Genomic DNA, 15,179 nt, shown 5'->3' on the forward strand with positions numbered 1-15,179 from the left:
CTATCCAGTTAAATAACCATAATATATCCTTATGAACAATCTTTATGAACGGTTTATGAAGTATCTGTTCAAATTACACTCAAACTAACTGCTTATACCTCATTGCCTTGTATCCCTATATATACAGTCCTTGTTTTTTAGGCTTGGCTGGCCTCATATCTTTCAGTACTCCGTCCATTAGAGCCAGGAACGGGTCGCCCTGGCGCTGTCCACAGCAATCCCCATTAGACTCTGCGCATGCTCAAAATGCAGCCCTAACAAAACATAGTGTAGCCTCAAGATATGATCCGGCCACTGTTAAGCATTTTGGAGCCCAATGATTTCAAAATATGAAGAAGAGAAGAGGAGTTTGGATGTATACCCCGCTTTTCTCTTCTGTAAGGGGCGTCAAAGCGGCTTGCAAACTCCCTTTTTCCTTCCCACAACAGACACCTGTTGAGACAGGTGGGGCTGAGAATATTTGAAGAGAACACAGTGTCTAGCTCAGTGGTTCTCAACCTGGGGGTCGGGACCCCTTTGGGGGTTGAATGACCCTTTCACAGGTCACAGGTTGAATGACCCTTTCACCTCTCTGCATCAGTATTCTCCATCTGTAAAATGGATAAATGTTAGGGTTGGGGGTCACCACAACATGAGGAACTGTATTAAAGGGTTGCGGCATTAGGAAGGTTGAGAACCACTGGACTAGCTCAAGGTCACCCAGCAGACTCCATGTGAAGGAGTACGGAAACAAATTCAGTTCCCTGGGTAAAAGTCCGCTGCTCAGGTGGAGGAATGGGGAATCAAACTCAGTTCTCCAGAGCAGAACCTATCTGTTCTTAACCACTACGCCATGCTATCTCCCATATGTCAAAGTTGACCTTTGCCAGTGCTTTTTTTGGTTGTTAAATTGCTAGTATATGAAACTGAAACTGTATTGGAATGTTGTGGGGTTTCCGGGCAGAAGATCCTCTGAAGATGCCAGCCACAGATGCAGGTGAAACATCAGGAGAAAATGCTACTGGAACACGGCCATACAGCCCAGAAATCCCACAACACTCCAGTGATTCTGGCTCTGAAAGCCTTTGACAATAAGAAAAGTTGGATTTATATCCCCTTTCTCTCCTGGAGGAGACTCAAAGGGGCTTACAAACTCCTTACCCTTCCCCCCTCACAACAAACACCCTGTGAGGTGGGTGGGGCTGAGAGCGCTCCGAAGAACTGTGACTAGCCCAAGGTCACCCAGCTGGCATGTGTTGGAGTGTACAGGCTAATCTGAATTCCTCAGATAAGCCTCCACAGCTCAGGCAGCAGAGCTGGGAATCAAACCCAGTTCCTCCAGATTAGAGTACACCTGCTCATAACCACTATGCCACTGCTGCTCCTGTATTGGAAACTGTATCTTGAAACTGTACTGTTTTCCACCAGTTCAGCATAAGGGAGAGCGTTCCCCCTTACTCCTGGTGTTGGTACTCAGGACTGGTGAGGACAGCCATTTGTAAATTTCTTGTATCTCAAGCAGCTTGCTTTCCCTCAACTAAAAGGCACTGGAAAGGAAACCAGGAAAGAGTCAAACAGCTGGTGTTTCTTAAGTAAATGTATTTTGTTTGTTGTATTTTCATTTATTCCCTTCTTGCAAAGTGCTCCTGCCCATGTTATCCTCACAACCATGCTGTGACATAAATTAGGCAGGGTGGGAGTGATAGCTCTTCCAGCAAGCTTTATAACATGGATCGGAACCCAGGTCTCCCCAACCCAAGACTACCAATACAACCACAAATAAGAAGCATGTTTTTGTTTCCCATTAACTCTGAATATGGTGCCCCAATCACATGAAGCATAAAATATTTTCTGGAAGAAGGAAGAAGGTGGATAAATATAGGATAGTTTCCGCTGAAATGTTATTAATTAACATTAACTTACCCATAATTTTTCATGGCACCAATTCTGTATTAAAATGATATTCTGAAGGTTTTGGCATACTTCTGCCACATGCATAGAAATGAAACAGAAAACTTGAAAAAATTAAAAGCATATGTGAGAATGAACAGTCATCACAGTGATCTCCCTACAATCTTTATCCATTCTTTAGGGGTAAGATTTCATTTATATATACTGGATAATATATACCCATGCCAAAGGTCTGGTCTATTTATGCAGTACAATGAGGTGATAGAGTCCTGAAGAGGGAGAATGGACTGAACCACTTATGACTGTGGGAAATTGGTCAAAGTTTCCTTACATTAATAATTCCCTGTGATTGAAAAGTGAAAGATCTGTGGCATGGAATAATAAGCTGAAGTAAAAGCTCTGCTCACCACCTGATCCCAACAGAAATCAGTTTCAGTTAGCTGGCTCAGGTTGGCTCAGCCTTCTATCCTCTTGAGAAGAAGAGTTTGGATTTATATCCCCCCTTTCTCTCCTGTAGGAGACTCAAAGGGGTTTACAATCTCCTTGCCCTTCCCCTCTCACAACAAACACCCTGTGAAGTGGGCGGGGTTGAGAGAGCTCCGAAAACTATGACTAGCCCAAGGTCACCCAGCTGGCATGTGTGGGAGTGCACAGTCTAATCTGAATTCCCCAGATAAGCCTTTACAGCTCAGGCGGCAGAGCAGGGAATCGAACCAGGTTCCTCCAGATTAGAATGTACCTGCTCTTAACCAACTATGCCACTGCTGCTCCTGCTTGAGGTTGGTAAAACGAGTGCCCAGCTTAGGCTTAGGTTTGCAGCATCTGACAGAGTGGCTCCAGTAAGGGGTCATTATTCTTGAGACCACCCTGCACAAAAATGAAATGTTGTACCTCATTCAGCAATGCTCGGACACTTCCTAGGGCAGAGTCTCCCAGTGACAGCTAAAGTAGGATAGCTCAAAACTTAGTGCACATTTGGATGTAAGCAGATACATGTTCCCTGTATAGGCTGAGGTTCCCCTTCTGTGTTAGAGAAATCCTAGCCATAGATCATAGGTGTCAAACTCGCGGCCCGCCAGATGTTATGGACTACAGTTCCCACCATCCCCTGCCAGCATGATGCTGACAGGGGATGATGGGAACTGTAGTCCATAACATCTGGAGGCCCGCGAGTTTGACACCTGTGCCATAGATGAAGAAAGTAATGGAAGCATTTAAAACAAGAACTGGCTTTATGTCAGTACGAGCATTGTCCCTGGTTTGGACAATTCTGAATTGTCCACTTGGGGACAATTTGATATCTCTGCCAAGTTGTCCAATTAGCCCCAGAGATACAGGAAGACAACTCACATAGCCTGGCTCCAAGCTGGCTTTTGGAAAGTGGTCTACACAAGCAAGCCATCAGTAGATGGTTCCGGTTGAGTCACTGTTTTCCACTGCTTCCAGATACCACTCTTTGTTAATTAAAGCCCAAGTGACTTCTTCACTCCTCACCAAGTCCTCTAAAAGAAGGAAATGCTAATAGCTTGTATCACCAACAGCAGTTTAGTAGATGGCCCCAGAGACTAACTACCTTGACCTGCCAATTAACTTTTTGCAGCCGAGAGATGCCCAACTCACAAATCCTTCATCACTTAGTAGAGGCAGATGCTGAATTGGAGTGGAACCTGTGTTTACACAGCATTATTTGGTATGCCTAGCACTGGGGGGATGGGAATTCAAAGCACTCCAGCTTCTAAACCACACTGACTTCTGTTATCGGCAATGTCTGATGGTTAAATCAAATGAGATACATCAGGACCCGCAATTAAGAGAGACCTCCTATGCAGATCCTACTCAAGTCTGTTCAGTGGGCTTACTACTCCCAGGAAATAATTGCACTTCAGATTTCTTAGGAGATTTTTTAAAGCAGGAAGGGGCAGAATTAGACTTAGGATTGGCTCTTAAGGAGTGGGGGCATGCAGGCTCCATACAGATATTTGTTTCCTGCCCCACTTAGACATATTCAAGTGCATCCCTTTTGATTGGTTGACCCAAAGCGGCGAGGCAGGAAAAATAAACCGGTTCTGCTCCCATGGTGTTTGCACAGCAGTGGGGTCACCCCAGGATATTTGAAAAGACTTGCCAATTTGGCGATTTTTGAAAATCCTGGGCTAAGGGAAATATTGCTGGGCAACACTGGGGCAGGCCCTCTTTAGCACCAGAAGCCATGCAGAAAACTTGCACAAACCGGGATATTTCACTTGCCCATCTAAGGATATTTGGACTGTGTGGAAATGGCCAATGAGTCAAAGCAATATCCCTACAGCACCTCCTTTTGATACCAGTCTGCTGGACAGAAACAGAACCACCAAAGGAGGTTCTTGGAAAATATTGCAGTTAATAACACAGAAAACTGGTAAGGGATCCAGGAGAAACAACCAGATTCTACATGCCCATGTCTCTCCCAGAGAAGACTGAGATACCAAGGCAGTTTCCCTTTCTGAAGGAGAACATAAACCTCCTAGAGATACAGACAATTCTGTTCACTCAAGTCTAGAGCTGAATGACCAAACAAGAATACATGGAGTAAAATCTCAGTTCTATAAAACTTTTTATGGAATAGAGATTTGGTCATTTACACACATGTGCTCGCCTTTGCTTTAAGCATGCCTTCCCTTGGGGTTTGATTCTTGGTTTTGCACACATTTTCCCCTCATTGGCAGTCACCCCATCTTCAGATCAGAGAATCCCCAGTTTCTGAAACTCTTAAAGTGCAACTTTTTTTCTCCCGTCTTGGGGAAAGTGTAGGCGATAGCTATGTGTTTAGCTTTCCTTGTGTTTTCTCGCTGCTCCCTGCCTTCCCCCACCCACAGCACAGCAGTTTCTTCCACGATGGGCTCCTCCAGAGGTGGGATCCAGCAGGTTCTCACAGGTTCCTGAGAGTAGGTTACTAATTATTTGTGTATGCCGAGAGGGGGTTACTAATGGGTGATTTTGCCAAGTGATTTTTGCCTTAGTTACGCCCCTCCTCTCAGCAGTAGCGCGCAGAACTTGAAGCAGTCTAGCAGGAGGTGCACCAACATGCGTGACAGCCTGCGCCTGCGTGCATCCATTTCCCGCCCAAGGACCGGCGCAGCGGCTGCATCCTTGCCACAGTCCCGCCCAGGAATGCCCCGCCCCCGGAATGCCCGACCACGCCCCCGGAATGCCCCGCCCATCACCACTGGCGCCACGCCACAGTTTGAATCCCACCACCATGGGAACCTGTTACTAAAATTTTTGGATCGCACCACTGGGCTCCTCCTCAGTAAAGGACTATCACTGGAGCAGTGAGCCCCATGAAATTGACAAGGCTGGTCTAACAAAGTAATGCTAGACCAAAGAGGGTGACAACAACAAAAGGTGGCAGGCTACCTCCCTAAATGGAGGTTGCATGAGATCAATAAGGAAATGGGTTGGCAGACAGATTTGCTCAGCTTGGGACCTTTGCAGGTGGGTAACCTGTGTAAGCAAAAAATTGTGAAGCAAAGTTAGAGAAACAGCTGCAGGGTAAGTACTGCATGCGTAAACACTATCTGTGTATTCTTGTTTGGATTTGAATTGAGATGTCTCCCATCCAGTGGTGGGATCCAAAAATTTTAGTAACAGGTTCCCTTGCCAGTCCCCCCCACCCTCAGCAAAGGGGGCAGAGGCGTACCTAGGCAAACCTGAGCCCTGGGCAAAACCTGAGTTGGATGCCCCCCATGGGCAGCCACCCCCCCATGACCCCCCCCATTTTTTTTTGCACCAGGTCATTTCTAAATCATCATCACATTATAGAAAATGCCCCAACTCACAAATCTGAACACAGCAATGGTGAAACACACAGGTTCTTTGATAGAGACTGGTGAGATAAAAGGTATGACAGGCTGAGAATCAACGAACTGCAGTACCTGAAAGGGATTAACCCAGTTCAGAGAGTTACATTATTAGTCACAATTGCTATATGGAACCTTCATGTTCAAAGGCAGTATGCCTCTCGGGGAGGCGAGGGCGTGGAGATGGAAAAGTGGGCCCAATTAGTAACCTCCTCTCGGCACACGCAAATAATTAGTAACCCACTCTCGGGAACTGGTGAGAACCCGCTGGATCCCACCTCTGCTCCCATCACTACCTACTCAAGCACCTTGCCTGCAATGGGAAGTTATGTGCAATGATAAACAACCAGACTATAGCAGCTGACACCTTTTGGGGCCAGGAAGGAGATCTTCAGGAGATGCTTCGCAACCCAGGTAGCTGGAAAAAAATCATGTCCCGCCATCAAAACATACATTAAATCCTTGATAAAGCCAGCCAGTCATTCCCATCAAGCCTGAAAAAAATCATTCAAATGGATCATGGTTTAAGTATAGATGTGGTAAGCAAGTTATCAACATCCTTCATCTGCAGCAACAGAACTTATCTCAAACATCCGTGCTGAGTTTGAATGGCTGAGATTGCCAGTATCAGTTGCTGAGATTCCTGTAGTTAACTGTCATTGAGCTTTGCTGGAGTTTGTTCCAGACGTTTCATGGAAAGGCTGCTGGGTCAGCATTTAGCTCTACGTAGAAAACAAAAGCCTCTGTCTTTTCTCAAAGTTTGTCCTCATCCTAACTGACCATAAAAATGAAGAATCGGAGTGCAGACAATGGATTCAGGGCATTTAGTCTATTGTGGGGAGTCATAAAACACATTTTTTAGACATGTGAACACAAACACTGAAGGGAAATATGTTTGTCTGTGACATGATTTACAACCCTGATCCCAAAAAAAGGCTTTAGGTTTGCAGACTGACCTGAAGATTAGGTGGCCTTCTGAGCACTGTACAGTTGTGTATCATGCAGTGAGCCTTGATGTGGGTGACTGAGGCTAGCCTTTTCTCATCAGATCACAGAAGCAAAGCAGAGTCAACCCTGCTTAGCACTTGCATGGGTGACTGCCAGGGAAATCCAGGGTTGCTACGCAGACTGAGGCCATCAATGGCAAACCACCTCTGTTTGTCTTGAAAACTCTACGAACTGCTCTGCCTGAGGAGACCAGGGAATGCGTTTTGGTCGGAGCCAGAAAAACAACCTTTGTGGCTGAAGCCATGAAAACAACTTGATAACAAACTATTCATGACTCATAGGTCAATTCCGCACTTGCGTTATCAACCTAAGTTCGAGCTGCTTTTGACCTAAGTGCTCCGCACAACCACTGGGATCGAAATGGTTTTGTACCAGCTTCACCCCGTGTAGTGGTCAAATTTCTGACTCCAGTTGGGAACTACTACTTTTTCAGGGAACCACGCTCGAACTCAGCTCGATTCCAGTAAAGTGCGGAATCTCTGGTGCCAGGAATCCCCCATTCAGCCAATCACAGCTGAGTGTTTCGGGCATGTGTATAGCTGGCCAATCAAAAAACGCCACCTTCGTCCCTCCACTCCTGTGGTAGTTTTTTAAATAACGTGTGTGGGGATAGACGGAACATGGCCGTAGAACAGTACCCAATCAGAATGGGGCGGCGAAGAGGCACAGGATGATTCCGCCCTCCGAGCTGGAATCAAGCTGATTGCAGTGGGGAACAACAATGGCTTCGACCTAGGTTAGTACCCTTCTCAGGGAACTGGGTCGAACCTATTTTACTCGTGTGCAGAATCGCCCATATAGTGAGCCAATTAAGTGCTGCAATTTTTGTGCAGACTAAAAGACGGTTGTCATCTGTACACTGCTTATACTCCTTTTTAGGAATTGCCAACTCTAAAAGTCAGGAGACGTCTCGTTTGTTGACTAAATTATATCTCTTTCTGGTAGGCAAAAGGCCACCATGTTCTTGTAATGTTTGTGTAATGTTTTTGACATGTAACCCATGTTTATATTAGAGCACCTATCACTAATAAAATTGCACTGCACTTTATCTCCTTCGTAATAGCATTGTTGCCAGTGGGCATAGTGTCTCATTTTATATTCCTGGTATACACATTGCCCATATTCATTACATTTTGTAACTCTACAGAGTTGCAATAGAAATCTAATAAATGGAATGAAACAAATCAGTTGTGACTTGACAGCACTTTGGAATGGAATGCAAATTTAATTTAGATACCTCCCTCCCCCGAAAGGCTCAGGGCGGTGTACAACAACATAATAGCAACATTAATCAGCATAATAGCAACAATAAGCATAACATCAACAACTTCAGTATACATAATTTCTCAAACATCAAAATATCAGAAATCATGACACAGTCAACAAAATATGATTACTGATATTTTGATATTTGAGATATTATGGTTATTGATGCTGTTGTTGGCATTACATAGCAGCATAGTAACATCATAACAGCATAATAACAGATTATAACATCATAAACATAATAATATCAAACAATGAAAATAACAGTAGATATAACATCGTGACTAATAACATGAGTTAACTCAGATGGCGACTTTCTGTTCTATAATCTGTTTACAAAACTGTGATGCTTCTATAGATTAACCCTTAATGTCCTTGTTAAGCCACAGATGCCAATGATCAGAGAGAACGCAAAATTTTGGGTTGGAGTTTCTTCTTCCTGTGCTGTCTTGTGTGATGCTGCAACCCCAAGTATACTGTCCCCCAAGTAAGACCCCCTTTCTTGAATAAAAGGGGCCTTACTTCAGAGTAGACCTGTCTATGATTGTTTGTAGTAATGTTTTCCGTAGCTTCTTCCCTAAACCGTATGTGGTAATGGTTTCTATAACTGCAGATTCACTTAGAAATATTCAAATGCACAACAATTTCTTTTCCAGCTTGAGCAGAATTGTTGATATAGTTTTCAGTGTTCATGTAACATTTCAGCTCTACTCCAAGACAGAATTTTGTCTCCAAACCAAAGGTAAGACTGAATTCCAGCTCATAGCTGTCAAGCTCTACAGTAGCTTGAATAGCTCTGTGATGCAGAGCCCTGGTCTCCTCGGACAGGGCATTCCATCTGACTGGAGTCAGGGCCAAAAAAGTCCCAAAGGAACCTTTTTTGGGCCAGGGACCACCAGTAAATTGTCGTTTGCAGATCGAAGCACTCTTTAGGGGACATACCCGAAGAAATGGTCCCTTAGGTATGATGGCCCCAGACCATTTAGGGCTTTAAAGGCAAGTACCAACACCTTGAACCTAACCCAATATTCCCCTCAGAGCCAGTGCAGCTGGCAAGCACTGGTTGAGCGTCAGCTTGGCATGTACAGACCCGGTACAGACCACATTGCTGCATTTTGCACTAGCTGATGTTTCCAGAGTAGATCCAAGGTTACTGGTAGCTCTGTAAAAGTGCTTTGAACTTGCTTTCCTACTATCCAGGCAATGGTTCTGCTCCCCACAATTGACAAGTGTGCGGCTTGTTTCTCCTGACTTAAATCTCCCCAAAATAGTAACAGTTCTGGATGAGTATCTCGAACCCAAGTTAGAGAGTCCACACATGTCTAAAGATGCACTTGAGGGGGGCAGGGGGGAAGGAATGTGCTACCATTTTCACCACGTGTACTTGCGTAGCAAAATCAAATTATGATTTTTAATTTGGATTTAATTAATGTGCCATTTTGTCTCCAAATGGAGATTATTTCTGTGTAGGAAAAAAAAAAAGACTTGTACATAGTATGGTCAAGGATGGGAGATGGATGGTATTATTTATTTATTTATTTATTTATTTATTAGATTTTTATACCGCCCTATCCCCGAGGGGCTCCGGGCGGTGTACAACAGTAAACATAATATAACATAAAATGGCTAAATCTTTAAAAGCAGCGATAAAACAGTAAAAGCTAAATCTCATAAATACAATACAAAAATACTAGCATAAATATAAATGGCGTCCAGCAGCTCCATATTCAAAATCCTCTCCCCAAGAGGGAGGAATGGCAGGTCCCGTTGAATGACAAACGGCCCAGATGTAGAGGGCCATGAAAGGGGGGGGGGCACTATCAGCGGCCGGTTCCTCCAAAGGCCCGGCGGAACAGCTCCGTCTTACAGGCCCTGCGGAACTCACCAAGGTCCCGCAGGGCCCGGACAGTTGGAGGAAGAGCGTTCCACCAGGCCGGTGCCAGAGCCGTAAAGGCCCTGGCCCGTGTGGAGGCCAGCCGCATCACCGAGGGCAAGCCTGGTGTTTTGGGCAAGCCTGGTGTTTTGGGCAAGCCTGGTGTTTTGGAGTTCTTCTGATGAAAATCTGGGTCCTGAATCCTACTATCTCTGCTCACCAAAGTTTGAAGCCTTCCTCTGGCTTTCATTCAGTTTAAGTGATTGGCTGTTCCTCTCTCAGAAGATCTACTTAAGTTGAAAGGAAACAGGAAGAACAAATTTTGATGAAATCTAAATCCGACTATTCTTGAGTTGCCCCTGTACCAGAAACAACCCCAGTTTTCCTTGGTTACCATCTCAAGTTGGTCCATTCTGTCTGACAGCTTGAAGCCTTTATTTCTTTCCCTTCACCTTGTCCAAGAATGATTTATCTGGCTGAATCAGATGATGTGACTCAAGCTGAAAATCCCATTCTCTGGCAACAAAGATGAAACATATCAAGATACCCCTGGTGCCAGACAGATTGGAGTCTATTTCACACAGACAAACATCACAAATGTCTTAGCGATGATAGAAGTCACTTCCTTCCCCACCCACATTAAATATGAGGAGCATGAAGGAGGAGTGAGAAAGAACACAAAAAGGTCATTATGGGCAACACTGTCTTTATGTCAACAAAAGGTTTTCCTAAGGGAAGCTATTGCCGGGCATTGTTTTCAGTTCTTCTCTGCTACCCCAAAAAGGAGCAAAAACATCAAGCTGAAAAAGGCTAATGTGATAATCTCTTATACATCTTGCAAAAAACAGGAAATATTTTGTACATGAGCTGCGGCTGTGCCTTGTTGCTCTTTTATTGAGAATCCCTTTCATCTTAAAATATTGGAGGGGATCTTATTTGTTCACACGTCTGAGAATTCTGGAGCATGAACAGTAGGGTTTTGGGGCTGTTCTTTTTGTGCTGATTCTAGAACAGGTGACTATTTTAAAGAAATTATTATTTCTTTGAAAAAATGGTTGGGAACCTGACCCAAAATCTAGCAACGAATTAAAACAGGAGGAAAAAAAATGGATGTGTAAGCAAAAATACAGCAAGTGATGGCCAATCTATACTTAAGATTCTATGAAATGTTTCCAAATATTTAAAAATAAGTCCATGTGCAGTTGCTGTCTATATGTTGTAGGTTCAAAACAAATTTGTTCTTTAAAGAATGGCATATAAATGTCTGAAATAAAGTATTAACTTTATAAATACATCTAAAGGTATATGAATAGGAATCACACATAGAATATAAATAATCCTAGGTATAATATTCATTTTAGTGTATTTACTTTGCCCCATGAAAACAAGTTTAAGGTTGCCCATCTGTCCAAATCCAAAGATATATCAGCATAATTAGCTTGTTAAACTTTAGCACAGTCATATGCATAATACCTCAAGGAGTCAATATTTCAAGATAAGTAATGACATTTGGGCCCCATAAGTGAATACACCCAGTAAATACACCAAACATCCATAAGCAAATACACCATGTGATATATGGTCTCCCTGTGGCATCAACTTAGATTTTGTCCAGTTAATTGAATATTCAGTCAAGGTATTAATCATATTCATTATTGCAGGAATGGAAGACTGAACTTCTAAAATAAGCAATAAAATATCATCCGCATAAAGAATAATTTTAAATTCCTAAGAGTTATGTACAAAGTCATGAACATTGTTACTTCGTCTGATGGTCCATTCCAGAGGTTCCAAACAGAGACCAAAAATAAGGGAAGAAAGAGGGCAACCTTGTCTAGCAACCCTCTCAAGAATGAATGGTGCAGAAAATATGCCATTATTCAGCACACTGGAACAGGTCGCTACCCTGAAGCTCTTCCTGTGATACAAAGATGGCAAGGCTAGTAATTTAACCCCTTCTCTGACACTAATATTGTACAATGCCAAGCTCATTAATAATTAGACCACTGCCCTGCAGAATGATTTTGCAATGCATAATGTGGACCTGGCATGTGTAAATGAGACCTGCTGAGGGAAGGTGAGACAATCACCTTGAAAGAACTAGACCCTTCCTTCCACGTCCTGCTCAGTTGGGGTGGGGGCGAAGATCATTTGGAGTCTTTCTCTTCCAAGGAACTCCCTGTTCCAAAGATCCCAGATGTTGATTGTGTTGGTCAGGTATGTGATGTTCCACACCAGCCAATACCTTGCTGAACCTATTGGAGGCGGTGTTAGGTTTGGCCTTGGAGTTCCCTGGTTAATGATTCCGGAGGTTTCAATGTCCATACTGACGTACCTACATCCATATGGGTTATGGACCTGGTGTCTTCCATGGTGATACTAAGACTCTCACCATTTTTATTGAGTCCTAATCAAGCAGGCTACACACTAGATTTGACCTTTGGTTTGAGGGTGAATATTGGCAACTGATGGAGTGTGTTTGTTTGTCCATTTTGCCCTGAAGGCCCTTTTGAGACCATCAATCCCTTCATGGAGTCCTTGATCCCTCATTGACCCCCAGGCAATCTTGGCCGAATTCACACTGAAAATTTAATCTAGATACAACCAAGTTTCAAAAGAATCGGTACCTTTTCATCCAGGTTCCAACATCCTCACTGCAGCATGTTTCTAGTGAAGACATCTAGGCCTGCCCCTTGGAGGGGGGGGGGTGCCTGCTGTCAGGGGTGCGATTGTTAAGCTAGCAGCACCAAAATTTCAGAGTATATTTAGGAGATCCTCCTGATGATCCCACCCAGGTTTGGTGAAGTTTGGTTCATGGGGGCCAAAGTTATGGACCCTCAAATGTGTAGCCCCCATCTTCTATTAGCTCCCATTGGAGTGTTTTTTTCAAAAAGGTGCATATAGAAGCAGGTCCAGAAAAATCCCGTGATAAGGGGGGGGGGAGCACCAGAAACGGGACTGATCTGTGTTCTGCGGTTCGGCAGTGGGGAGATCACGAGGAAACCTGGATATTTCGTGTGACTATCCCAGGATTAATTGCCAGTGGGAAATCGCCCTTTTAAATAAATAAATAAATATTACCAATAATAAATGTCTTTATTTTAAAGGTATAAATTCTTTCACTCCTTTCCTTCATCACTGTCTCTTGATAAGATTCATGTCACTTTCACGTTTTGTTTTTCATTCTTCAATTTCTATTTCGGTTCCTATAATGAACATACTTGTGTGAATAATAAGTTGTAATTTAAATTTATTGTATCGTTTTATGTGTTTTGATTTCTTATACAAATTTTAGCTTTTGACCCAAAAGTTTATAATAGACCTCAGTGTTTATCAAACCCATTTTGACCCCTAGGCATTTATTAACCTCTTGGATAACCCCCAGTGGTCCATATTGTTTTATTTTCTTTGTTTTTCTTCCGAATTGGTCTCCTACTAATTCTGGGGTACAGAGATGCTGGTTTTATAATTACGGCTGATTTTATTATGGTAATATGTAACTGTTGTGAGCTACCCTGAGCCCATTGGATGGAGAAGGGCAGCCTATAAACCAAATCAACAAATAAAGTGCGATAAACTGGCTGTAAATTTTCATGGACAGCCAGAGATATCAAAGAGGAGGGTTTCCAAAATGGGAGGGTCAGTTATTCCATAATTGTTAATGCTGCTGAGTCTTGTGTTTCAAAAGAGGGCAGATTTCATTTTTCCTGCCATTCTAAATTTATATTTAGACTTTCTGTCTTTCAATCTCCGGCACATGAAATCAGTTCAAAAAAACCCATGATGGGAATTATTGCTATTATTAGAAATAAGACCTGCTTGTGCTAGCCAAAACTATTGGATATGCAGCCAACACAAATAACTTGCAAGCGGGTTTCCGGAATGGCCCTGTGACATTTTTCCTGGCTTTCCAAAGAAAGTGTTTTTGCCACTGAGATGGAAAAGTATTTGTAAACTAAACTGTATTATGCACTGCAGTTTCCTTCCTTCTCGGAACTCCACTAATGAGGCATGCTTTGAATGAAATTCCCAACAGACATTTGGAGACCTCAAAGACAAAGAGGATAGGTTAGCCTTAAAGGTGCCAAGTGGGATGCTCATAAAAACCACTAAGGGGAAAACACCGAATAATAATGAAGTGAAAAACTCAGTTAAGTAATATTCAGACTTTTTGAGTAGGTGCAGTTTTACAAATTTAATTCTAGCAAAAAACAAATTCATAAAATGCAAATTACACCAGCATGGTGCAATAGTTTGAGGGTTGGATTCAGTGGTGGGATCCAAAAATTTTAGTAACAGGTTCCCATGGTGGTGGGATTCAAACTGTGGCGTAGCACCAATGGGGCTGGGCGGGGCATGACGGGCGTGGTCGGGCATTCCGGGGGCGGGGCATTCCTCGGCAGAGCTGTGGCAAGGACGCAGCTGCTGTGCCGGTCCTTGGGCTGGAAACGAATGCACGCAGGTGCAGGCTGCCACGCACGCCGGTGCACCTCCTGCTAGACTGCTTCAAGTTCTGTGCGCTACTGCTGAGAGGAGGGGCGTAACTAAGGCAAAAATCACATGGCAAAATCACCAATTAGTAACCCCCTCTCGGCACACTCAAATAATTAGTAACCTACTCTCGGGAACCTGTGAGAACCTGCTGGATCCCACCTCTGGTTGGATTGGATAAGGATGAGAGTGACCTTAGTGAAGCCTGAGTCTGCCATGGAAGCTCACTGGATGAGCTTGGCCAGTTCAGACTAAACCTTCTTCACTAGATGGTTGTTGTGGGAATGAAATACAGGAGGGGAGAATGATATTGTGATTTTTTTGGGGAGGTGGGGTTGCATTTAATTTGTCCTTCAGGGACAAATTCAGTCTTTCAAGGATCCCAATCCTTCAGGGATTGGTCTGGGGTCCTAAAGAGAATGACTGAAATGAACACCTAAGTGCTGTAATGCAGGGGGATACACAAGAAATGATTACTTGGGGACATATGTAATTGAATATAGGAAGACTAACATCTAAGTGAACATATGTAGCATTTTATGCTACAATAGCCAAATCAACAAATCTTGTAAACAGACAGTCAAAACAAGAGTTTGATGAAAAATGGGAACTGTTTTTCTTATATGAGGCAGAATTGATTATGTACGAATAATAATAAGAATATTAACTGTTTATTAGATATTTATTTCCATTTTGGAATTAAAGGTGAGAAGGTAATAAATTTTAAAACTATGTAATATTATTTCTGAATGACATTAGTGTTGTAATTTTAAGATCCATTGTGTTAGAGTTAATATCTATCTATCTATCTA

The sequence above is a fragment of the Sphaerodactylus townsendi genome, linkage group LG05 (assembly GCF_021028975.2).
Source record: "Sphaerodactylus townsendi isolate TG3544 linkage group LG05, MPM_Stown_v2.3, whole genome shotgun sequence".
NCBI lineage: Eukaryota > Metazoa > Chordata > Lepidosauria > Squamata > Sphaerodactylidae > Sphaerodactylus > Sphaerodactylus townsendi.